The 25,596-nt window shown below is 33.5% G+C and overlaps 1 protein-coding gene across 1 annotated transcript in view; it reads right to left on the reverse strand.

The window, feature by feature from the left end:
* Window positions 1-25,596, reverse strand: part of LOC140433174 (uncharacterized) — a 458,258-nt gene that overhangs the window by 142,115 nt on the left and 290,547 nt on the right. The gene's annotated exons all lie outside the window — the stretch shown is intronic.

Below are 25,596 nucleotides of genomic sequence, written 5' to 3' on the forward strand. Positions count from 1 at the left end.
AATTCCATCATTATCCTGATTATTTATTTCGTTTGATTTTTTATCTTATCTTATCTCGTGATTGACCGGTGTAGTTTTTTACTTCTGCCAAATATTTCTTCTGGTTCATCTTTTTTCTTCCTTTTACCGTCATCTGGTCTAGTATCGTCGCTGTCTGACGTGTTTTACTTCCCTCTTTATTGATACCAATAATACTTCTTTTTAATTTTTTTTGAGATATAACCAATTTAAAACGATTTTCAAGGCTCAAAAATAAAGAAAGAAATGGAATTTTTGAAGTCATCAAATTGAAACGTCAATAAACTCATCTGTAACTTAAATTGTGGCTTACTCCCAATTAAAATAGTAATTGCTTTAGCAGGTTAAGTGCCATGAGAGGCCAACACGGACTTACACTCTTATACATAAAAATTATATACGGGCCACGTGATGTCGACGTAGACTCACGCGACAGGTCGTCAGAAAATGCTGTGTAGCTCAACAGCGGCTTCTCGAACTCATTTTTAGATGCTCTGGATGGTCTACAAAAGCATATTTGGCCTGTGCTTCTAAGATGTCAACGAGGACTCACATGGCCCATAATATTTATAAGTAACAATTTCGTAATTATATATTTTTTTGGTAAGATAGTTTCGAAACAAATTCAGATTTCTGCTTTAATCTGGAGCCTTCTAAAAATTGCAAGGCATGGCCAGACGATGATAAAGATGTTAATAGAGACATGGGGAATCTAAAATTTGCATTCCACGACATGTGGATGTCTATTCATCTAAGCAGAAATCCTTAACGAATTTATTATATACGAAGTTATATATTCATAGTAAGAACAGATTTTAGGCCAACTAAGCTTTATTTTCATAAAAAAAACGTAATATTATATTATACCATAGTATAATAATCAAATCAATAACATTATATCAAAATTGAATCTAAAGTACTAATTTAATTTTTTGTCACGGAGCGTACGACAAAAAACAGCCAAGGCAATGGAATTTTTTACAGTCATCACATGTCAATGACGTGTTAGTTGCTTTCCTCTGTGCTACTTGCCTTCCTTCCTCTTCTTCCATTTTTGCGTAAAAACGTTGTACATCGGCTTCTGCCTGCATGACCAACATAGCTGAGTTTGTGACTATTTTCCATAATGACTGGTGTGACAATAAAATCTTCTAATAGGCTCCGAATTACCTCTTCCTTGAATTTGGTAATCGTCATGCTTTCATTGGCAATGCTTTGATGCGAGACATAGGTATTTATAAGTGCTGTGCCAGTCAAGAGCTTCATTGATAATTTTCTGTACAATTTTATTTCTTTACGTAATGGCGAATTATAACTTTTCATTTGATTTAATATTCTTTGGCTTTACAACATCACCGTGTGTCTTCTGCATTGTCACCATTTCGTCAGCGAATTTGGTACTAACCATCAGCATATCTCTCTTGTCCTTTCACTTCTAAACAACGATGCTCGAATTACTTTGTTCAGCTCCATGTTCGACCACATTTCATTTTTTGGAAATGACATTTTTGGGATTATATTTGCGGTTTGCTCGTAGCGTACCGATCATATAAGACAGAACTTTACTATTTTATCACTACATTTGCTGGTACGGTGTTATCTTCAGCATGTTCTTTGTCACAATATACATTAAAATCGTGGGTATAATCACCTTCCAGACAAAAAGGCACTTTCCTTGAAAAGGCACTAAAGTTTCGTCAATGCACACGTTTTCCTTTAAAACGATGGCAGCCTTGAATTTATCCTTCAGTCTGCTAAACAATGGAACGATATTCTGCAAACGGTCATCTGTTTTTACTGAATTATCGTTGAAATTCAGCGTTTTCTACAATAACTGGAAGTGATATTTTGACATTACTTTTTTAATACTATTCACATGAAGGTCATTCTTTGACCAGTACGAATGAAAAGAGGGAAAATGACACAATCCCATCCATGTAGCTATACCCAGGAATCGTTTTATTTCGGCAAAATCAGTATTGTGCCACGCGGTAATACATACGCTTTTTTTCTGATTTCTTTCCTGACACTGCAGGGCATAACGATTTGTTTCTTCGATCTAAAAATTCTTAAATAAAAAATTACCATAAAAATACTAAACAATTTTACAGAATCAGCGATACTGATTTGGCTGTCCTTAGGAAGCAAGGGTTGTAGAGCTCCTGTATAGAATAATACTACTGTTTTATCCACGTTAAAAGAGAGTAAATTAGAGTGGAATCATGTTTTTATTTTAAGTAGATCAGAAGATATAGTTGTACGAAGAGTTGCAATATTAGAGTTCCTCCAGGTGGTACTGGTATCATCAGTAAAAAGAAAAAAATTTCCATTGATTTTTAAGTTCGTGATGTCATTAATAAAGATAAGCAAAAGTAGAGGACCCAATACTAAACCTTGTGGTACTCCACATATATTGTTTTGTGACTAGAGTCAGTATCATTTGCTCTAACTAATTGTTTTCTATACCTTAAGTAAGATTAGAACCAATTCAAAGAAATACCTTGAATTCCATATAAATTTAGTTTCTTTATCAAAATGTCGTGATTTACACAATCAAAAGCTTTGACATAGTCCCAAAAAACAGTGGTAGTATAAAGATTAATGTTTAGTGCTAGATAGACCTCATGTAGTATAGAAAACATAGCATCGATGGTATATTTATAAGATAAAAAGTCGAACTGACTTTGTGGTAAAATGTTGTTTTCAACGAGAAAGAATGTAAGTCGGGCTTTTATGAGCCTCTCAATAATTTTGAATAGGACTGGTATTAAGGCAATAGGTATATATGTAGTTGCAGACATTAAATTTTTCACCACCCTTGTGAAGACGAATAATAATGGCTGTCTTTAGGCACTTTGAAAATAAACCTTTTTCAAAGGAATCGTTAATTAGTGAGACCAGGACTTTCAACACATTTTTTGGGAGATTTAAAAAACATTTTATGGATAGTCCATCAGTACTACAGTAAGATTTGCTGTTGATACTACTGATTGTTTATATCAATTCAGATTTATCAACTGGTCTTATAAAGAATGAATTCGATAGCTTTTTTGAATTGGGAAGATGGGAAATAGGATCTTGTCGTGTCAAAATAGTATATGTTATATTTTTACTCACATTAACGAAGTATTTATTTAGATTTTCAGAGTTTGGAAGATAAAATGTTTCTATTGCAACTTTTAGCTGTTTTGATAAGTTTTAAATAGGTTTCTCTGTACTTGGAGATATATTCAGTGATAAAGACGTTGGTAGTAAATTTCTTGATGTACAGTAGTGAACGCATATTCTTGGCTGATATGCGGATACCTTTGGTAGTCCAGGGTTTGTGACGTTTTGAGTTAATTGTAATTAAAAGAAATGCCTTATTGAAAATACAGACAAGTATATCTAAAAAAATCACTGAAATTAGATTCCACGTCTACAGAGGGAAAGTACCACCAAGAGGTTTTTGGGTTTTCGAGGATGGTTTTTTTCTAGTGTTAAACTTGGTATATACTGCTTCTAGATCAGACAGTCTTGCAATAATAATTGTATAGTGTACATCAATAGGTGAGAAATCTAAGACAATATAATTATTTATATTGGAATTTTATTATTTGGTCTTATCTGGTAAGACCGCAATGTGGTAAGATTCCGACTCGACAATATTAGAAATATTATCGACCATAGATTCATTATTTTTCACAGTAAATATCTATTGGTGGTGGTTTTTGCAATACCTTTGTATTATTGCTCTTACTTAACTCGCCCTCCCTACTCTACAGATATTGCTCTTATATGTCTGTGTGTTATTTGGCTGATTCCCGTTGCAAATTTTGTTCACAATTCAAATATAATATTAACTAGAATTTACAAATTCGTTTTATCAAATCCGACTCGTATGTTTCCAATAGATTTCAAGAAATAATTTACAAAATGATACAATTTAATTTTCATTTTACGTTACATGAAACTTACCAGCTCGACAAGTTATATACCGACTCCTACTTATACTCCTATAATAAATGTAGGAGTTACTATAAAAATAATATCCGCTTGAACATAAACTCAACACTTTGTGTGTATATTAAAGTACCGAAATAACTCAAAATACACAAAACGCGAATACAACGTTGGTTATAACTTTCTGCTACTCGAAACACAAAGAACAGGCAATTATTTGGCATACAATTAGTAAACCTACACATATAAATCTAACGGTTACTACATATTCGTTAGACAAGTATTAGTATAATAATATACTTTTGATTTAAAAGGAAATTTTGAGTTAAAACGTGGTGATTTAAACAATTAATTGAGAAATGGACTTGAATAAATGCAATAAAATTTATGTTGTTTGCTTATTTTGTTGATTATTTTTGTAACAAATATTGACAAATTAAACTTTTACAATTTTTTACTGTTCTAATATTACACTGGTCTGAAAAACTCTCCTTGTTGTTTTCGATCATGATAACGTTATTTTTGGTAATAAACGCGGAAAATACCATGGGAATAAATACAGTACACAGACTTTTCATATAATGTTCATTTAAATAAAAAACGATATTATTAGAACAACAACAACTATAGAAAAGTTATAAAGTACCATGTTTCAGTTTTACTGTAAAAATTCCTATTTTTTCAAGTACATGCCATAAAAGTTTCACTAAGTATATTTCATTATGATCATAAAATCCTAGTTATTTTGTAGTTTTTCATCTTTTTTATTACTTCAACTGAAGTTTCTCGGTTAATCGACCAACAGAAATCAGCAAGCATTGCTGCTGACAGAAGCTGCAAGCAAAATGCTGAAGAGTTGTGGCTCGGTATACAACAGGTTTGGAAAGAGCTCTCTGAAGAAGACAATTTCATAGTTCCTTTCACGCAGTTGGACCGAACACTACAAGCTGTTATCAATGCTGATGGAGATATTACAAAATATTAATTTTATTTTTACATACCTAAATTTAGTATAGTTTTGGTCTTCCAGACCCTCGCTTTCTCTCGAGAGTTTCTTGTTCCTTCCATTATTTATTAATAAAAAAACTGTGGTTCTGCTTATGTTAAAATGTTTTGCTGCCTCTGATAGTGCCCATCTTTGAATTTGGTTACAATTCTTGCTTTAATATATTGTTAAGTGGTTTGTGTTATTTCTTAATAATAATAAAAATATTAACAACAACTCTATTTTATGTAAAAACTCATCATTTATATACTCTTTATAAAATGCAGAAATTCAAAATATTATCAAAATTTACACCTTAATAATTATTACAATTTATGAGTTAATAGTAATGAATTATTGTTAGTTGTTTGTATGTTTATTTTATTGTTTGTTTGTCATAATAAATATAATATAATGTCAGACCAAATAAATACACTGCTCAAAATGATCAAATCTTACTAAGAGTCGTATCAGTTTTTTTAGGAACCAACTGTACAATATATCCTGGTGAAACCTTTTACCACGCTCCTCTGATAAGTACCAAATTTTTAGAAAAATTTTTTATTTAAATTTATGTAAAAATATAAACAATGGCCAAAAAAATGAAAAAAAAATTAATATATTGCAAATGTTTTATTAAATTTCATTACATAACCAATCTTTAAAGGCACTTGTAGGTAGATAGCAGGTAAAAACGTCCTGGTCTGTGGACCAATGAGCACGTCGATCCTCATCGCCCCGTCTTTCTACTTCCTATTCAATTTATGATTGGCCAATGGACTTGGAAAAGCACATATCGACACGAAATAAAGTGTATAAAAAGATTACATTTTCCAAGCCATGGGTAGTCAAGCCTAGCCTTACTCCGACTCTTTTGCTGGGACCTTTTCAACACCAAACTGAGTTTTATTTGTGAGAAATTCATTAACCCACCAAATTGGAATAGGAACGCAGAGGAAACTTCGAATTGACTGGTTGAAGCCCTCTGTAGAGCACGTAGGGAGCCAATATGGAGTTTTTTTTTTATGAAGGCCCTAATCTTTCTATGATGACAAAAACAGTAAGATGTAGGTTTCGTCAAATAATAACTGCGATTTTAGAAGAAAATTACTTCAAAGTCATTCTGATGTCAATTTGAGATTAGAATTGATTTTAAAAAGTGACATCTCATCTAGAATCTAGACATCTCAAAAGCAAACACGATAGCTTAGATTTTGGAATATTTAAGTTGAGAAGAAGAATTAATTTATAATATTCCTAACCGATAAGTCGCGTTTTGAAAAGTATTCTAATAATCCACTTTGTTTGGATCACTTCGTGAGGGTCTTGAAATTTTCGACTTTGGACTTAGCTTTGGATGTACATTATTCAAGATGTATACATATAACGACATTGTTTTGTTAAACATAGGAATTAAGATTTATCACAATCCCATCTCTAGAGTATATTTATTATAATACTCTAAAACTAATTTTTTGGTTATTTTTAGCCTTAATAGCAATACAAATAAATAAGTAAGTTAATAAGTAATATGCTTTAATGTCACTGAAAATTGTACAAATTTTATGGACAAAGCTTATAACAATAAGATAAAAAATAAGAAAAAAAAATCAGAATAAGAATCGTTTATACTTTTAAATAAAAAAAAACAATAAAATTCTTCCAAACTTAAACATAAAAAATACTACTTAATTAAGAACCTACAAACTACCTTCCACCTTCTTGTGCTAAACAGTAACCAAAAATAGAGATTTTTCCTCATATTTTTGGAATAAATTAACCTCCTGAAAATTATCGGGAAGGCGTCGAACTGCCAGAATGATCTCATTCTGTAAAAGTTTGCCTGTAAAAGGACCGAACATCCCAGTCCAAACATTTAACTTTTGCGGATGCTGCGTTCGCACTGCAACAACACTGAGGTGCTTATTTTTCCGAGAATAATACTTTGCAATGGATGGATTGTGTTTTTTATATAATGAAAATGAAGAATAGTCAAAAAAAAAATTTTTTAAAAAGTGTACATTTTTATTCTGTTTATCTAACATAGCTTCACAAAACTCCATCCGCCTTAAGTTATCTTCCGGAAACAGTTCTTGTGTTGGTTGTATCTTGAAACAGTGATAGTCATTCCTTTTGAGAACTCGCTGGACAGTTCAAGCATTCACGTTAACTTCCCTAGCAATTTGTACACTATTGCAGGGTTCACTAGCTTCCACAAAAGCACAAATATCAATATCCCTGTTTTGACGCTCCTCATCGACAGGTCTAACACGTGATTCATTACCTTCGTGATATTTTTTACAATTGTTTACAATCCCCAAGTTTGAAAATGTTTAATGGTATTTTTAACTGTGGTAACACTTGGTGAGGGTTTTTTTCGAAGGCAACAATAAATAAATCAATTACTTCGCGTATCGAATTACCCTGCAAGTACCATATTACAAGTTGCACTTTTTCTTAGACGGTATATAACGTAATAGGCATTTTTTTAATGATTTGTTTATTCTTTTGGAACTTCGTTTAAAATTTTTAACGTCAATGTGACAATTACGACAATTGGTACCTACTGTGTACCACACTGATTGCCATTACGCTGTATGTATGGTCAATAAAACATTGTCGTGATCTGTATAACAATTTATTAACAACCAAGGAAAGGCGTTGCCAAGTAGTTTTTGAAGTATGTGAAGGACATAATATTTATTAAAAAAATTGTTTGATTTTTAAAACTATAAATCTATTGCAAGGAATATTATCGCTTTTAACTTTTCTATTTTGTTAACGAAACTTTTGAGAATCTTTGGTATAAAGTATTTTTTTAATACTACGAATTATTAATTGTTTCCCATTTATGCTTAAAAATTAATTTTGTTTACAATTAAGCAGTTTATTGGAATTTGACGTTACAATTTGAAATAAAGTATAAACTAACTTTAAAGTAAACAAAAAGATAATTTATATGTATTTATAAAGCATTTTAATTACTTAAGACTTCAACACGTTGTTTATTCTTAATTAAATTCAATCAAATGTCCCAAAATTCCCACTTTCGTCCCATTCCATTGAATTTTTGTTACACACACAAACAACATGTGAACATCAATTAAACAAAGTCAATAAGCCACCTGATCCCAAACGTGTGGGTAACCCGAAGAGAAAACGGGCGTTAATCAATGTCAAATCTGAGACAAACAAAATCCAAGTAAATCACCCTTCCCCCACATACTCGTATCCATATACCTCCGTCAGTAGAGTAAGGGTTGTGTCACACAGCTGTGAGATCCGATATTAGACCGAATTAGGCCTTTCAAAGTTTGTGTTTCCTTGTTTGGAATTTTGAGTATAGATATAACTTGAGTTATTACGACGTGAGTGACAAAAGCTTTGATAATGATATACTGCTAAACTCAAAAGCCGGAGTTTTTTTTTATTTTGCAAGACATGGAACAGAAATTAACTAAAAATGTCTAAAGTTTTATTTCTTAGATAGGCCAAATTAAAAACATTAACACTAAAGGATCTGATAGGGAAGTGACGATTAGAAGATATGATACTTGCATGAATTAGGGACCGCAATGAAGAAAGCAGGAAGAGTAACAATAACGTCAATAAAAATAAATATTTAAATTATCCTTCTTCTTTTTCCAACAACGCTACAGCCTAAATTAAGCCTGGTCTCCTTTTTTCTGTTACAACTTGTTGCAATATACATCAATCTGTCAAACCACAATTCAACCAGCTAACGATCTTAAATTCGTTTTCAAAAGCCAGTAGAGCATACTTGGCAAAACTTATGGCAAAAGAGCAAAACGACTCTTCTTGAACTCCAACCTTTCATTGGATGTCTCTCCTTGAACTTTCTAACTGGAAGAAAAGCATCGATTATTAAAAGACTCCGACTCAGTCACTATGGTTTCTTGATGTCTTCAAGAACTCCTCCATTCCATCATTGCAATGTTTACCTGACTGTAAAACACATCCTCACCGATTAAAAACAATTCACCAACCTGTATAAAACACTGAACTTAAAAACTACTCCTAAGGAAATGCTCAACAACCTTCCAGAGATCACGAAAACTATCATCATAGTTTTTCTGGCTTTAAAACCCTACGTTTGTCCTAGCCTCCTCAAGAATTTCTCTCCAGTCGTCCCTATCCATCGCCTTTTTCCGCCAAGCACGTATTCCCATATTTCTCATGTCTTTATCGATGTTATCAAGGAACTTTGTTCTGGGTCTTCCTTTTCTCTGACCAATCGGTCTATCAAGGAGCGTTTTCTAGCCAGGTCATTTTGTTCCATCCGCATTACATGCCTTATCCACCTCAGACGTTCTATCTTAATATGTTTTACTATTGTAGGTACCTGTTATATTCTATAAAGTTCGAAGTTGTATCATCTTCTCCACACTCCATTGTCAATCACTGCTCCATAGATTCGGGTAAACAACTTTCTGTAGGCTTCATTTTTTCTTTTGTAAGTTAAAACTCTCTAAGTTAAAAGTCTCTTAAAACCTACTATAACCTGTCACCTCGGGGGAACAAATAAGGGTCTAACCACCTTCTGATATCCCTGGGTGCTCTGTAGAGGGCTTCGGAGTAAACGTCGAGAGCTCCTCTACTTAAGTCCATTTTCGGGTTATGGACTTGGAAAATATTTATCTTCGGTGTCTTGCCTTGAAAAAGGCAACATATTTCTTACATGACAATTTCTTCGTCGAAATAAAAACACCAAGTTAAGTTGAAACAATTCTCAGCCACAGAGTATGGAAAATAAATGCAGGAAGCAGAGCCCCGAGAGCACTAAGCTCTCGGAGAGCCCGTGAGGGACTGACTTGCTGACTTGAAAATCGCCAATATTTATATGCGCTGTTCGAGAGATAAATAGGGATTTCCAGGTCAAGAGCCAATGGGAAAATTCGAGGCGGGGCGATGCGCATCGAAATGCGTACTAGTCCACAGACTATGGCATTCGATGCCAAACCAACGATTCAATGAACGACAATTATGCAGGGAAAACATTTCATATAAACACAGTTGCGGAAGCTCTTGGAATGGCTGACCCTCGAGCATTTAAGCCCAGCAATATTTCTTCTGTTTATTCTTCAGAACTTAACAAAGCGGTGTTTTCGGATGACGATTTCTTAGCTTTATATGTCACTGATCGCTCGACAACCTCTTCTCTTTTAGCGTCAGTAGACACCACATCAGAAATAGGGACTTTAAGTTAAACAGCCAATTTTGTTTCTTCTCTTGCAGTGCAGGCGACCTTCAGGCGAAAAGCCTACTCACTCCACATGTTTTTTTGTTTCAGTTGCGCGAACTTTAAGTGGCACAAATATACTCACGTACACACTGGCACACTACAAGTAATTTTACACACGAAAAGTAAAAAACCTGATTTTCTATCGACTCCCAGAGGAAAAAATGTGTTAAAGTATTTATAACCCCGGAACAAGTTCAGCCTTACAGTAGGGCACAGGCAAGGAAAAGGAAAGCTGGTGGATAAAAACCAGGTAAATCAATGATATGTACAGACTGTCACCTCGGGGGAACAAATAAGGGTCTAACCACCTTCTGTTGTTTCCGGGTGCTCTGCAATAAGCTCTCGAAAAGCCGTGAGGGACTGACTTGGCTGACCTGAAAATCGCCAATATTTATATGTGCCGTTCGAGCGATAAATAGGGATTTCGAGGGGAAAATTCGAGGCGTGGCGATGCACATCGAAATGCGCACTAGTCCACAGACTATGGCATTCGATGACATCCCCCCTCCTCTGGAGACTCTGTGGCTGGGAAAAATATTTATTGAATAAAAATATGAAAATAAGAAAATAAATGTATAAAAAAAAGTAAAAGAATTGTCTATAAAACTCACACAACACTTATCTGGAACCTGGATGTTACTGCATCTCCCTCTGTGGTAGGCTCCATCCACGGCCGGTGTACCATTTCTCTCAGCGGTTCGTCTTCTTCTCTGCAATCAGGTTCCCATCCACTTTATCCTGGGGTTTCTTAGGCGAGTTTGCCCGGGCCTTCGTGGTATCGCCACATTTCGGAGAGGGCAGGCAGGGACTGTGGCTACTTCAGGATCTCCGTAGTTTCTGAGACTTCTAGCGTCGAAGAAGGCTGACTCGTTGAGACATATGGCACACGGAAGGCATCTGGACTGCTACAGAGCTCGATGGCGGAGTGTTAGAGTATAGCATTCTAACCTCCGTGGCTCTCCCCATTGTTCTCTTGACTTCAACCCATGTTGAAGTCAATGGTGTTTTGCGTTCTGTAAAGCGAGCTGGGTTGCAGGTTCGGAATAATCCACGTTGTCGGGCGCCATGTCACCTCGGGGGAACTATTAAGGGCTTCGAATACACTGTCGAGAGCTCCTCTACTTAAGTCCATTTTCGGGTTATGGACTTGGAAAATATTTATCTTCGGTGTCTTGCCTTGAAAAAGGCAAGATATTTCTTACATGACAATTTCTTCGTCGAAATAAAAACACCAAGTTAAGTTGAAACAATTCTCAGCCACAGAGTATGGAAAATAAATGCAGGAAGCCGAGCCCCGAGAGCACTAAGCTCTCGGAGAGCCGTGAGGAACTGACTTGGCTGACCTGAAAATCGCCAATATTTATATGTGCCGTTCGAGCGATAAATAGGGATTTCCAGGTCAAGAGCCAATGGGAAAATTCGAGGCGTGGCGATGCACATCGAAATGCGCACTAGTCCACAGACTATGGCATTCGATGACAAGACACTCTACAGAAAAAAAAATTACGAGCAAGAAAGACAACAAGAGAGAAAGCTGGAGATAGCTGGAGAAAAGAATGTACGACGGCAAGCAAAACAAGATACAGAAGAGGTTGAAGTATGATCTCTTGCTTCTAGTGACATTGAAGACAGTGCAAACGAAGAATGCGTTAACTGTAGTAACTCTAAGGTGCCTGACAACAGTGGGGAAAAATGTTGCAAACGCATCTCTTGTAACCGATGGAGTTACTAATTATGTGCCGTGGTTGAAGAAAGTGCTTTGAAGAAATATTCGTATTTGTGACCTGTCATGTTTAATTGTTTAAGGTTCAAGTTAACTTTGTTTCAAGAAACAATATTTTTCTTCGTCAATAAAACCGTTATTTTACCTTTGTTACCTTTTTCTAAACATTATGTTAAGATACAAGACGTTTGTCTCAAGGTACACAAGCATCATGAACCTTGGTCCATAATGCACATAATTTTTCAAAATTTATAAAAAACAATTAATATATAATTAAATTTTTATAAAACCATTCTCGATGTAGAAAAAGGCACTGTCTTAAAATGAATGCTTAATAATGGTATCAATTAATAAACTGAGTGTTTAAATGGATAAAAGCCAAAATTCGTTGTGTAAGAGAAACCAAGCACTCAAAAGAATGCATTCTTCTAAATTTTGCAGGGAATTTAATCAAGAACACAACATAAGATACATAAAACGATAATAGGACCAATAATGACACGAAACGCAGAAACAAGTGTAGATAAGAAAAAAACTGAAAAACTAAAAACGTATTCGACAAATAAAGTAAAAATGGCAATAGTTATATAAATAGTTGTTATATTTTTGCAGTTACAAATCACTTATACCATTTAACATAATGTTAAACAATATGTCAATTTAAAAACTGTCGAGGACAAAATATCAATGCTTCTTAAAATATTACTAAGAAGTGAAGGACTTAGGTAGAAAATTATTGTAAATAAATTGTTTGTTCAATAATATTACAGAAAATAAAAAAAGTAGTAAATTATGAAAAAAACAGTTATTTCATCAGTAAAAAGTTTATTTAATGGAGTATTGAATTATAGATCTCCAAACGGCAAGTTAAAACGAGTAAATCTCAATATAGCCAGCAATATATAAAGGTCTTCAGATACCATCTGTTATTTCCGAGAATTCCCTATCGCCAACTTCATTTCCTCCCTTACTATCTATCCCTTTTATTTATCACTATACACAAACAACATATTGAAAGTTTAATACAATTGAAAAATATATACCTACGTGCATTTCAAATAGGTAATTTTTTTAAAAATTTCATAAACAATGAGTCTATTATTATGAACTTATTAAGGATATTTTCTTTTTTATATACAGGGTGGACCTTAAGTAATTATACAAAAAGAAACAGTAGATTCTACACTTTAAAATATTACGATTTAAGCCAAATTGCTTTAATAAAATGTTGATATTAAGAAAGATACAGGGTGTTAAAGTGCAAAATTAAAATTTTATTTTTCGCTATAACTTTTATGTTTGTAAACATTTATGTATAACAATTTACAACTGGGTACTTTTAAATATGAGAAATTATAATTTGATGCACACTTTAATGTAACTGATAGAGGGCGCCACTTATGCCGCATATGTGGTATAAATTTGCACTTAACTTTTTTGCTCTTTAAATAATAATAATAATAAAAAAATGGTATTCTTGTTAATAACTTTAAAACTCAACAGTTTTTGAGATAATCGCATTTTAAAAATCAGCTACATAATTCTGATCTGAGTCAGTTACTCCAGGCAACGAAGAAAAAATAGACAAAAACATTAATACTTCTGAATTTTGGTATAAAATACCTTTAACTTAAGTTAATAGTTAACGAAATATTAAATAAAATAAATATATCAGCAGGATAATTAATAATAGGATTTGACAAAATAACAGAATAATAGGATTTTACATTAAACATTTTACGTTTTATGTTAAATTAAAGTCATAATCAAAACATTTTGTTTACAAACCAAATTAAGAAATAGTTAAACTAAATAACATAACTTTTTGCCAAAGTAAGTGTTCGATATGTCCTTCATTTTCTTTAATTCATTTGTCAATATATTCCATAAAACATCGTCTCATATTAAATAGCATCATTGGTTCTAAAGAAACTGCTGCAGTATTTATTTCTTCCCATAGTTGGTTGCGAATGTTTATGGCATTCTTATAGACATGTTGTTTTAATGCGCCCTATACACCAAAATCAAGCGGATTAAATTCGGGGCTACGTGGTGGCTATAATGTATAATGGATGAATATATTATTTTGGATACATATCCAAATCTTATGGTATATTATGGAACTACATATTATTTGTCGCAGAAGTTAAATAATGTATTAAACTGTGATGTATCTCGTTCATTGGTTACTTATATACACACGGAATAACCTATCGATGACATTACTTATTTATATGATTAAGTCACAGCTTACGAGTAACTATAATTACATCTCAAACAAATGGACTATTATGATTTACTAACGAACTAATATTATGCTGAACTAAATTGCCTGTGTGTTTACTATATTTATACCAATATTGGTTATTAGGACAACGATGATGTTTTTGTAAAAATGCTGGGTCTTTCAGGTTACATTTGTAGCAAAAGTATTATGAAACAGGACACATATGTGTTATTCAATACCTGTGCTCTAGTTTCTATTTGTCCTAATAAAAATGGGTGAACAATTTACGTAGTGAATAATAAGTATTCTTTTCGGATTTTTTATGAATTAAATAATTATATCAATATCTCACCACAGTGTCAAGGAATATGACTACCACGACCAATCCAACGTTCAGAAAAGTTTTATTTAAGTATGTTCTAACTGCCTTCTCTCTAGAATGTGATGGTGTACCATCTTGCATAAACCACATATTTTGGGTTTTTAGCATTTTACAATATAGAAAAAGTAATACAACGCCATTATAGAAATTTAAGAAGCGATAGCAAAGGAAAATTGTAAACATGATGACGGCCAACGTCTGAATACGGCACCTAAAGAAGAAGATGAAATATATTTTCTCCAATAAGACATTTACCACCCATAACAAAGCATTTTGTGATGTTAAATTATCATCTTTGAGTTGTTTTAATAAGAATAAACTACGAATTATGCTTATCTAGAGGCATTCAGTGTTTTACTGCACAAATATCAAACTAAGAATTATTGTGCAACTGACTTATAAAATCCATTTATCTCGAAAACAGTTGAATTTTCAGGTTACTAGCAAGTATACCTTTTCTTTGTAAAAATAATGTATCTTTGATATTTTTTAAGACAAATAGAGCTAACTTAAAGAGCAAAAAAGTTAAGCGCAAATTTATGCCACACATGTGGCATATGTGGCGCCCTCTATTAGTTACAGTAAAGTTATCCTACTTAAAACCATTCAACTGTAAATTTTTGTCCAAAAACATTTACAAACATAAAAGTTATAGCGAAAAATAGAATTTTAAATTTCCACTTTAACACCCTGTATCTTTCTTAATATCAACATTTTATTAAAGCAAGTTGGCTTAAATCGTAATATTTTAAAGTGCAGAATCTACGGTTTCTGTTTGTACAATTACTTAAGGACCACCCTGTATATTTTACACATTTTTTATACATTAAGAAATATTTGTTTATAAGTTGTAGTAGTTTAGGCGGCTATACTAAAGCATATTTTGAGTTCAAAAACAAAATTTTTCATCAAATAACCAACAAAAAAAATGAGTCGAAATAATAGAGAAATATTAAATTCAGTGTACCACGGCAGAAGAGATGAAACTGTTAATAAATGAGTTCAATTCAACTATTATCTTAAGTTATTGTTTTAGTCGTTAGGACTATTTAATAGGTATTGGGTAAAAACTTATATTTTTTTATAAACGAGCTTAATATGTTTACTATCTGAAAATTATTGATTCAATTAAAAACATATTTTGTAATGTATGATATTCTTGAGGCAGATAAATATCTATTTAAGCCAGATAACTGGGAATCAGTTACTGAAAATTTACATCATTAAATTGCTCGAAAATATCTATGCAGATACCGTATTCGACAATCTAACCTAAAAGGAATTTTTGTTTTTATTTAGTTTGCAGTGTAAGTTTATACTGCAAACTAACGAACATAATACGAATCCACTTCTCGTTTTACAACTGCAATATGCGGGGATGCATCTAAAAATTGGTTTCCTTTTACAATTAGGATACGCTAGCTTTTGATATCTGGAAGTTTTACTAAATTTAGACAGTTTTCGATATTCAGAGAGAACAAAACACTATAATCATAACAGTAAAAGAAAGAAAATACGACTCTTTAATGTTTTATAGTGGAGAATTAGCAGTTTTAGAAGTTTTTTATATTTTTCCAGTTTTCACTTTGGTTTCGGTTTTATTGACCGAATGAGAAAATAAAAGGGCAGTCTCAAACATTTTATATAGGCATTTATAACTACCTGGTTTTTATATTTATTGGAAACTAGTTTTTTAATAATTGAGTCATCATATTTTGTGATCTAAGCTAAGAGATGTGTTGTGAAATTAATTTTCACAATTAGTGACAATTTTTAGGCTACAATAAAGTTAACTATTGACATTGTGTGCTAAACAGGCCGGTCGGAAGAAGAAGAAGGGGGCGACCTAAACTCAGATATCTGGACGATGTACAGGAAGATCTGAAAGAGATTGGAGTGAGGGGCTGGAGAAGACAGACACTCGATAGGGAAGGATGGAAGAATGTTTTGAAGCAGGCCAAGGCTCACGAAGGGCTGTAGTGCCAACTGATGATGATTGACATTGTGTCTCAATAGTGATTGTAAATAGACATAACAGTGAAGGTGGTTACAATCTCGTTTTATGTGGCTTGAGTCTTTTTGGTATTGGTTTCAGATCTATTTTTTTTATTTTGTGTATCTTATTGAAAAATGTTTTTCAGATTTTTCCAGATAATTCCTTAAGGTGTGACACTTTCAAAAACCCAAAATTCTGGTTTTTGGGGAGTTTTTGGAGATTTTTCCAATTTTATAAACTTCAAAATAGAACAAAACAAGGTCTTTTTAATAGCTTGTCTATAATTTGATGTACGAGTACCTAACTAAGCCCTTTAGAACATTCAAAAATTGAGCGAAACTCCTTTAAATCTCCCAAAAACAATGTCCAGAGTTTTTAATGGTTCTTGCACAGTTGATCATTTTTTTTTTAGATTGATACAATATGAATCAATGCATCTCCAATTCCTATTGACGACATATATATAAAAAATAATATTTATAGGTCTTAAAGAAGCAAATACCGACATCGATTATGCAAAAAACCTGGTTTAAAGTGTTATTCGGGTATTTTTACTGGATTTACCCAACTTTTTTTTACGTTTCTATATCACTAAACAGCATGTTTTCAAAATTTTTTGTAAAATAACGTGGAACTATGTATTTTTCATATTCAGGGAGGATATAGATTTCTTAAAACGTGCGAAAAATCCGGTTTTCAAGTATTTTTTGAATTTTACTGGATTTTTTTACCTTTTATCACATTTAAACACTATTAAGCAGCGCGTTTCAAAGAATATGACCACAAAACATGAGAAATTTTTTCAGGATAATTAATAAATAATCTTTCTGAGTAACTTCTATTAGTAAACAAATACAGTATTTGAATGCACAAATATTTTTATTAAATTATAAATAAATATAACAGATGCTATAAAAACTTATGTTTATTTAAAAACACTATTGAAAATTTCAAAATATCTAAGCAATTGGAAAAAATAATGTACCGCAATAATATGAGTACACATATACTTTTATGTAGTGAATGTTGAAACATTTAAAAAGGTTATTTATAAAAAACTATAATAATACTATAATCATAAAGCCAAGTACATAGATCTGGAAATACAAATAAAGAGACAAAGGAGAATGGAAAGAACATCTATATAAGATCATGCAGAAAGCTGTGCTACTTTCGACGTCCAGATGCGTGCGAAAATTTTTGGGAGATACACCGACGTACCAAGTCACCTAGAACTCGATAACGTGGAAAGAGTTCCACCAAAGCTCAATTCTTTTGATACTGTAAATATCTGGGATGAGTGAATTTTCCCCTTAGAGGGAGTGTGAGCCGTATGGCTAAATCTGGATAAGAAAATAATAAGAATCAAAGGGTTTTTCATTTTTCATAGATTATCATAATAAACTAAATTAAAAATAAATCCGTAAACTAATTTTTCGAAACCAAATTCAGATTTTTGCTTTAATCTGTACCTTCTAAGAATTGCAAGGCAAAACAGACGTTCAGAAAGATGTTAGTAGAGACATAGGGAATCTAAAATTGCATTCCACAACATATCTCCTCAACTAAGCAAAAATCTTTAGCGAATTGGTTTCTAGTACTCATAATTGATGAATTGGGTTTCGAAAAATTAGTTTACGGATTTATTATCAGATGTCGCTATTTGCGTCCATACGAAGCCATGTTAGAGTTGTTTCCCAAGACAGGAAAGATTTATTTTCACGTTCAGAGCGTCTGTGGATAGCCGTCTTCGATGACGTCGGACTAGCAGTCCACAAATCTAGAAATGGTCTAGAAATCTAGAAATCTAGAAATGGACAAGTATATCGGAAAAATGGTCTGAGAAGTTGTTGATTCTTTAAAAGAGTACCCTAAGTTTTAAAATATCTGTTTTTTTTGCAACTGAGATTGTAAGAACTCAGTTTAATAAAGATATTCGTGTTGTCTACAATAGTTTGCAAAATCTCTTCGGTAAAAAAAACAACTCCAAATCTTTGATGCACTTTTCATATGTCAGAAAACTTCCCTAGTTAATCCAGAAATTTTTACCTTCATTAAATTGTCACTGCTAGTTCGTATCTTGTGGTTTCCTACATGTTTCTTTCATTTAGTTGTTCCATCCTTACCAATGAAATGCGGCACACTTTGTGTAACATTCAACACTTCTGAGATTGGCTCCTCAATTTCTTCTTCCATGTCGGTATTGTGGTCCTGTATCTCTTTCAAACTAGCATTGTCATCGTCAGGCTCAGAATCAGAGAGAAATTCCGCATGAAGCTTTTTAAGATAAGTAGATCACTCCCAATTATAAATTACATAAATATTTCTTATTTAACCCAGAAGTAAAATATTTTAAAATTGAATCTTACCTGAAGATTTATGACAACTTGTATAACGTGCGGACTCACGTTCCGCAATTCGATATAGTAGCAAAACTAAATGCACCAGACAACTCTCACAAATATATTGAATAGAGTATAACCTTGCTTGAAGCTAGCGAGCACGCCACGACTGAAATCTTAATCAATCGTCAAAAATTGACAAATAATTCGACAAGCGGACTCATAGTCCGCACGTTAACTCTGAAAATTTAATGCTAAAACGATTATACTGTATATAGTTAATGCTAGATTTCAGTTTTGTAAAACATACTTGGATCGACTACAAAGAGCTTTAAATGTTGACAAACCAACCAGTTCGGCAACAAAGATAGTTACTACCTCAACTTAAGATTAGCTTAACAATTCATAAGAAGCATACAAAGAAATTGCCTAGCAGTTCCTAAATAATTTAAAAATTTGTATTTGATATCTTTTTGGCTGGATTTTTAATCTGTCCTGCTTCCCATTACTACTTAAGTATTAATATAAACTTGTCTACAATTTTAATACGAAAGCTGTCACAAATTGCATTATCAAGATAATTAATTTTGAGAAACTAAGGTATAAAATTAAGAATTTCGCTTCTGTACTTCCTTCATCCATTTATAAATTATTTCATTGTCTTGCCATAATGCGGCACACTCTGTCTCTATCTGTGTGACAGTAATATTATGAATATCATTAAGACAAAATACAATTAACCTTAGTGCCTATTAATATTTAGGATAAGGATACACTCATCAGGAAATTTCTGTTGTCAGCTTAATTGTTTTTGGATGAGTTAATAAAGGCTTAATATTAAATTTATTACACTGGGAATAGGTATTGTTGGGTTATTTGGGGATTTGAAATTGGATAAGTATCTATTTATACCAGATACTACAAAAGTCATGGTCTATAGCATTTAAAATTATTTAAAAAATTGTCTTATATCCGTTGTTTATATTTTTCCTGAGAAAAATCCGTGTTTTTGTAAACTTGCATAACCGTAGCTAGACAAAATTTTTAAAGGGGTATAAGATTGAGTAAGTTATGGTAAATATTAAAAAAAAGTAAAGTTCGTTTAACCTTTTGGCAAATGTTTAGGTGTTAGGAACTGACAAGTCAATTTTTATTTACTTCAGCAAACGCAGTGGAGTTTATAAACTTCAATGTTCTGACTGTGATGCCACTTATATTGGTAGAACTTGTAGATCTCTAGTAACCAGGGCCATGCACAATCTAAGTTAGAGAACACTTTTTCTTTTTCCCATCATCTCAAATATCACAATCACACAATCAAGGTACCAGATGATATTTCTCTTCTTCATAATATCCCAGGTAGAGATTATCTCAAACTTGACCTTTTTGAGGATTTGGAAATAGTCAAAGAAAAGAAAAACAGTCCCAATTGTGTTAATCGTCACACCAGCATCAACAGAGACTTTGTTCCACTTCATCGACAATTATTTTCCTGATCTAACTTTCTTTCTGTTAACTACACATCCAGGTTTACTTACTTCTACATTTCTTTCTATTTTCCCATAGTTTAATATCACCTTATATAATCCGCCATACTTAACTCTATTCTTGTCACCATTAATACACTAACATACCCTTTTCCAATATCCCATTTCCCATCCTCTCCAATAACTACCATCTGACTAATCACACAGGTTTTCTTATAAATACTCACGTTACATCTATGAATCTCATTATCACAATCAGTTTCAGTATCCCCAGCTTACATCTTTACATTTATCCCCTATTCCCTTTCTTTCTTTTTCTTTTATTTCTTTGTCCTCGATTCATCTTCCATAAATTTCAAACCAACTTTTATCTATACCTACTTCATACAAGGAAACAATTAGGTAATAACATTCTTTTTTATCACCTTTAAAATGATTTATTAATTTCAACTACCTAACTTAAATTTTGCCTTACCCTGGTATACCAAATTTATTTTACATCACAGTCACTCATTGTTTTTACATTCTACCACCTTTTTAAAATACCAAAAATTGCTATTGATCTTACTACACACAAAACACAATTCTTCACTAAAAACTGCCTATTCACAAACTTAAGCACAATGACTTTTGCTCCTACTACATCATTCCACTTGACATTGATGGGTACTAACTAATTTTTCATACCATCTTTATATCAGTTAGCCCAAGACTCCAGAACAGATCAGAGGTAATGTAAGTCGATAAAACCTCACCAGCTACAGGGGGTCATGTAAGATGCCCCCATTTTTAGTTTTTAATAATCAACAAGTTAAGTCTATTGCATTTACCTTGATAAATACCATGTGGATTATATTTTAATACGGATGTCCTTCCAAAGTTTTTCATGTGGCCATACAATTTTTTTAACAACTTTTTATGTAAGTAGTAAAAAACCAACGTGTTATTTCTATATATTTAAATTTTAACTTACTTGTTTTTTAATATTGGTATTTTTACTCTCTCTTTTAGTAAACTGATGATGGAATGATTTAATTCCGAAAAGATCTTCTTAAAATAAAAAATTTAAGCTTGTAATAAGCACTTTTTTTATACCTTAATACACACGAACACCACGTGCCTCGAGTTTTGTATTATATTTTTTACCGATTACCAAATTCGCAGCCAATTTTTTAGAATCAACAAAATTTTCAAGGGAATTATAAATGTAATTTTTAAAATAATAAAATTCCAGAGCTTTTTTTTTTCGTCTTATAGAGGGGGGGTCTGGAATCTTCAAAAGACATCTCAGTCCAGGACGCCGCCTGACTAACTTTAGTGCAGGATTCGTTTTTCGTACTCTTCGTACTACCTGCTAAACCAGACCCTCCTCTGTCATCCAGCGATCCGGAAGCGGAATGGCCGCTGTAAGGCCGGCATCACTTCCAAATCACTACCTTTATTCATTCATTCTCCATTCATACACATCCACACTTTACTCATCAGTAAGGAGGCTCCCTGTCTCTTTCCAGGTAGCGTGTAGAAGACACGTATCGCTCCTAGTTCGGCATCATTCCCAGATAAGTATCTCCTCCTTCCCCACAGTCTGACTCACGCATTCTAACTCATACAGTGTGACCCACTTTTCTATCTTCACCTTTCAGCATCATTCACTCTTACCTTTGGCGTTGGTCCAGCAGTCTTTCTTCCTCTTCCTTTTTCTTGATCACTGCACGGATATAGCTGTGTATGTTAGTCCAAACTAATTTATTTTCAATCATTCTCTCAATCATTTCTCTCACTGTAAGAAAATTCACACCTGTCTCTCTCTCCATTCTGTTCCTTTCCACTATCCATCTGCTGCAATCTAACATCGTATGTGTCACAGTGTCCGAGTATCCACAGTATAAGCATTTATCTGTATCAGCCTTTCCGATCCTATAGAGGTAGGCCCTAAAACATCTGTGTCCTGTGAGCACCTGCGTCAGGAAATAATCCAGTCGCCTGTGGCCACAGCCCACCCAATCTCTTATGTTCAGGATCAGCATTATTGTCCACTGTGCCACATCTTCCGTGTTGTTCCATTCTTCTTGCCATCTTTCAACTGACCTTTCCCTTTCCTGTCTTCTCTCGGCCACAGTAAGGTTTGGACCTCTTCTCTCATAAAGCTCTTTTCTTTCCACCGCTAAAACATGCAACGGAACACATCCAGTGATGGTCCATAAGGCTGCCGCAGACACAGTCCTGTAGGCGCATGCCACTCGCAACAGACTTGTTCTGTCTACTCGTGTCATGAGACTCCTAGAGGCCGTTATCTCTACCGCCTCGCTCCAGACTGGTGCTGCGTAGAGGACAATCGACTGTACAACACCGTGTAAGACCCTCCTCCTTTCGCATTTGGGTTCTCCAATGTTCGGTATCACCCTCCCCAACGCAGCCGTACTAGTCGCAGCCTTCCAGAAAACCTCCCGCATGTGCTCCCCCATTTTCCATTCTGGTGCAATGTCACTCCTAGATACTTTACTTGTTTCTTGGGTGTTAGACATGCTCCCGCACATTTTAATTCAATATTTTGCCTGTTCCTTGTCCCCTTCAGAATGATGGCTTCGGTTTTCTCTGTCGCAAGTTTCAGTCCGTGCTGCGTCATCCATTTCTTTACGACGCCGCCTGCGTTTCGAACGCGGTATTTGAGATCTGGCTCATCCCGGGCCACTACCAGTACAGCGAGGTCATCCGCGAATGCGAAGGGGGTTGTACCCTCTCCGTATTCACAGTGCATAATCCCGTCATATGCCAGATTCCATAGCGTCGGGCCTAAGACAGATCCCTGGGGTACCCCGGCCGTCACGTCCACGATCGTGGATTCCAGAGCCTAAAAGAGCTAGTCTTTTGACCACCAGTTAATTATTGTCCTATCACATAGATTTATAAAATAAAATGTATCCGTCTTTTGACGTCATATTATGTTGCGGTTACTTATCTGTAAGATAAATAGAGCAGTAAATTTAATTTAATTTAATAATGTTTGTATTTTGAGAACGACTTCCGAAGTGGAAATTGAAACGTCAATAAACGTACTTTAACCTTTAATTGTGGCTTATTCCTATTTAAATGGTAATTATTTTTTTTGTTAATATTACATATTCTAGGCGTTCTTTTAAATTTATTATTATTCTGTTTAATCAATAGTTTGCATTATATTTTCTATAATTAGGAAATTTAAAAACGTTGTTTGATGCATTAAAACTTCTAAAATTTACGCTGCAATTATATTTTTGTTTTCTAAAATTTAATTTTCTTATCAATCTATCGTTGAGTCCGTAATAGATAATTATACGGACTTGACTACTTGACCTCTATAACAAAATCAAATTTATGAATACACGCCTTTTTTCTTCTCTTTAGCATAAACTCTGGTTCTTAATTTATTAGAAACCCTGTAGAAGACATTAATATTCAGCACTGATTTGGTCGAATCTAAATTGCGAATGGTGAGCGAGTGGTTATAGCGTTTATGACGATTCTATTCACGTGATAGTTCAAATAACTCAAAGTTTGGTTTTAGTTGGGAGTTGTTGAAATGTCCAATCATATCAAATTGTAAATTACTTGGGAATATTTACATAAAGCGTGTACGTGTTTCTTAATTATTATGTTATGTTTGAAAGTAAGATAAGAAAATCGTAGATTTGATTACATTAGGGTTACGGGATAATCATTGTTTTGGTAATGCCAAATGTAATTAATAGAAATATAATGCTGGTCCTAGGTCCTAAAATATGTAAAATAAAAAATATCAGAATTAGAATCAGATTATAATTGCTTATAATTAGAATCAGATCAAATTTAGCGTGTTGTAATATTGTGGTAATATATAAAATATCCATAATTATCGTGGCGTACAGTAAGTGAGGTTATTTTTGTTATCATGTTGTGATACAGTGCTTGCTAAGTTAGTGTTTAATTATTTATTTATTATTGAATAAATTAAATAAATGCATGTAAGTTTATTGACGATATTAAATCATATGTGTAAATTTTTTTTATACTTCTCGTTTAAAAATAATTTCATATAAATATAATTATTATTTTAAACCTCTTATTAATTTATACAATAAATAAATTTGCTGTACAATATACAATAAATAAAATATAAATATATATTAAATTATATGTATTTATTTAAGTGGGTTATTTTGGCGCATGTTACCAGACCACACATGGTGTCATCTCAAGAAAAGGACGCTCCTGGTCGAAAAATTATCAAAGAAAAGGTCACCTTTATGCCTTGTGCAAATGCTTTAGGGACTAACTTCGGTTGCTTATTGAGGGGACAGCTAACAAGCCTCGTGCATTCAAATCTGTTGATCCTCCCGTATGATATTGAGGGCAAAAATCACATGGGTGATAATAGATTTGTTCTCAGATTGGTTCAAAACTGAATTCGTCCCTGATGTTCGTCGTCACGTGCAAACCTCCATCAGGAGGCAGTGTTGCTACTGGACTACTGCCCTAGTCAATTATCCGCTGATGAATTTCGTACTGAAGATGGTAAAATTTTGGCCATGTTCTCACCACCCAACACGACAGCTATGATTTAACCAATCGACCAGAATGTCATCAAGAACACAAAACTGCGCCATCGAAAAGCTTTACTCTCCAACATTCTTGCTGACGAGCAAAGTGGAACGGATCTGATAGTAGCTTTAAAGAAAGTTAATCTTAAGGACATCGTTTTCAATTTGGCAAATTGTTGATCATCCATTTCACCACGTTTGATTCAACTTTCCCAGAAAAACTTAGTGGCTGTTAGCGACTCTTCATCTAACTTCATTCTTTGTCGCTCAGCTGGCTCAACACAACACGACAATAATTACTGAATCTGAGGTTCGAGAATAGGCATAAGGTGGTCAGGTGGCTGTTTCAAAGAAATTGACTCCACGAAATGCTCGGAGATGAAGAAATTGTAAGAGCCATTCAAAATGAAGAAACGGAAGAGGAGGATGTCGACGATGAACCACTTGCTTCAAAAACTTCTGCTGCTGAAGTTGTCAGATGTAAAAAAGGTTACACCATTGACTGCTACATGTCTTTTTGAGGTAACATGTTTGTTTTAACCTCTCTATGGATGTTTGGTTTTTCATATTATTCTTTTTAGATGAACTGATGATGCTTTCTGATTAGATAGTGAAACATCTTCAAATAAATAGATGAAGTAGCCACCTTCTTTGTCTTTTTTCTCCACTTTTTGA

This window comes from Diabrotica undecimpunctata, chromosome 2 (genome assembly GCF_040954645.1).
Source record: "Diabrotica undecimpunctata isolate CICGRU chromosome 2, icDiaUnde3, whole genome shotgun sequence".
In the NCBI taxonomy this organism is placed as follows: domain Eukaryota; kingdom Metazoa; phylum Arthropoda; class Insecta; order Coleoptera; family Chrysomelidae; genus Diabrotica; species Diabrotica undecimpunctata.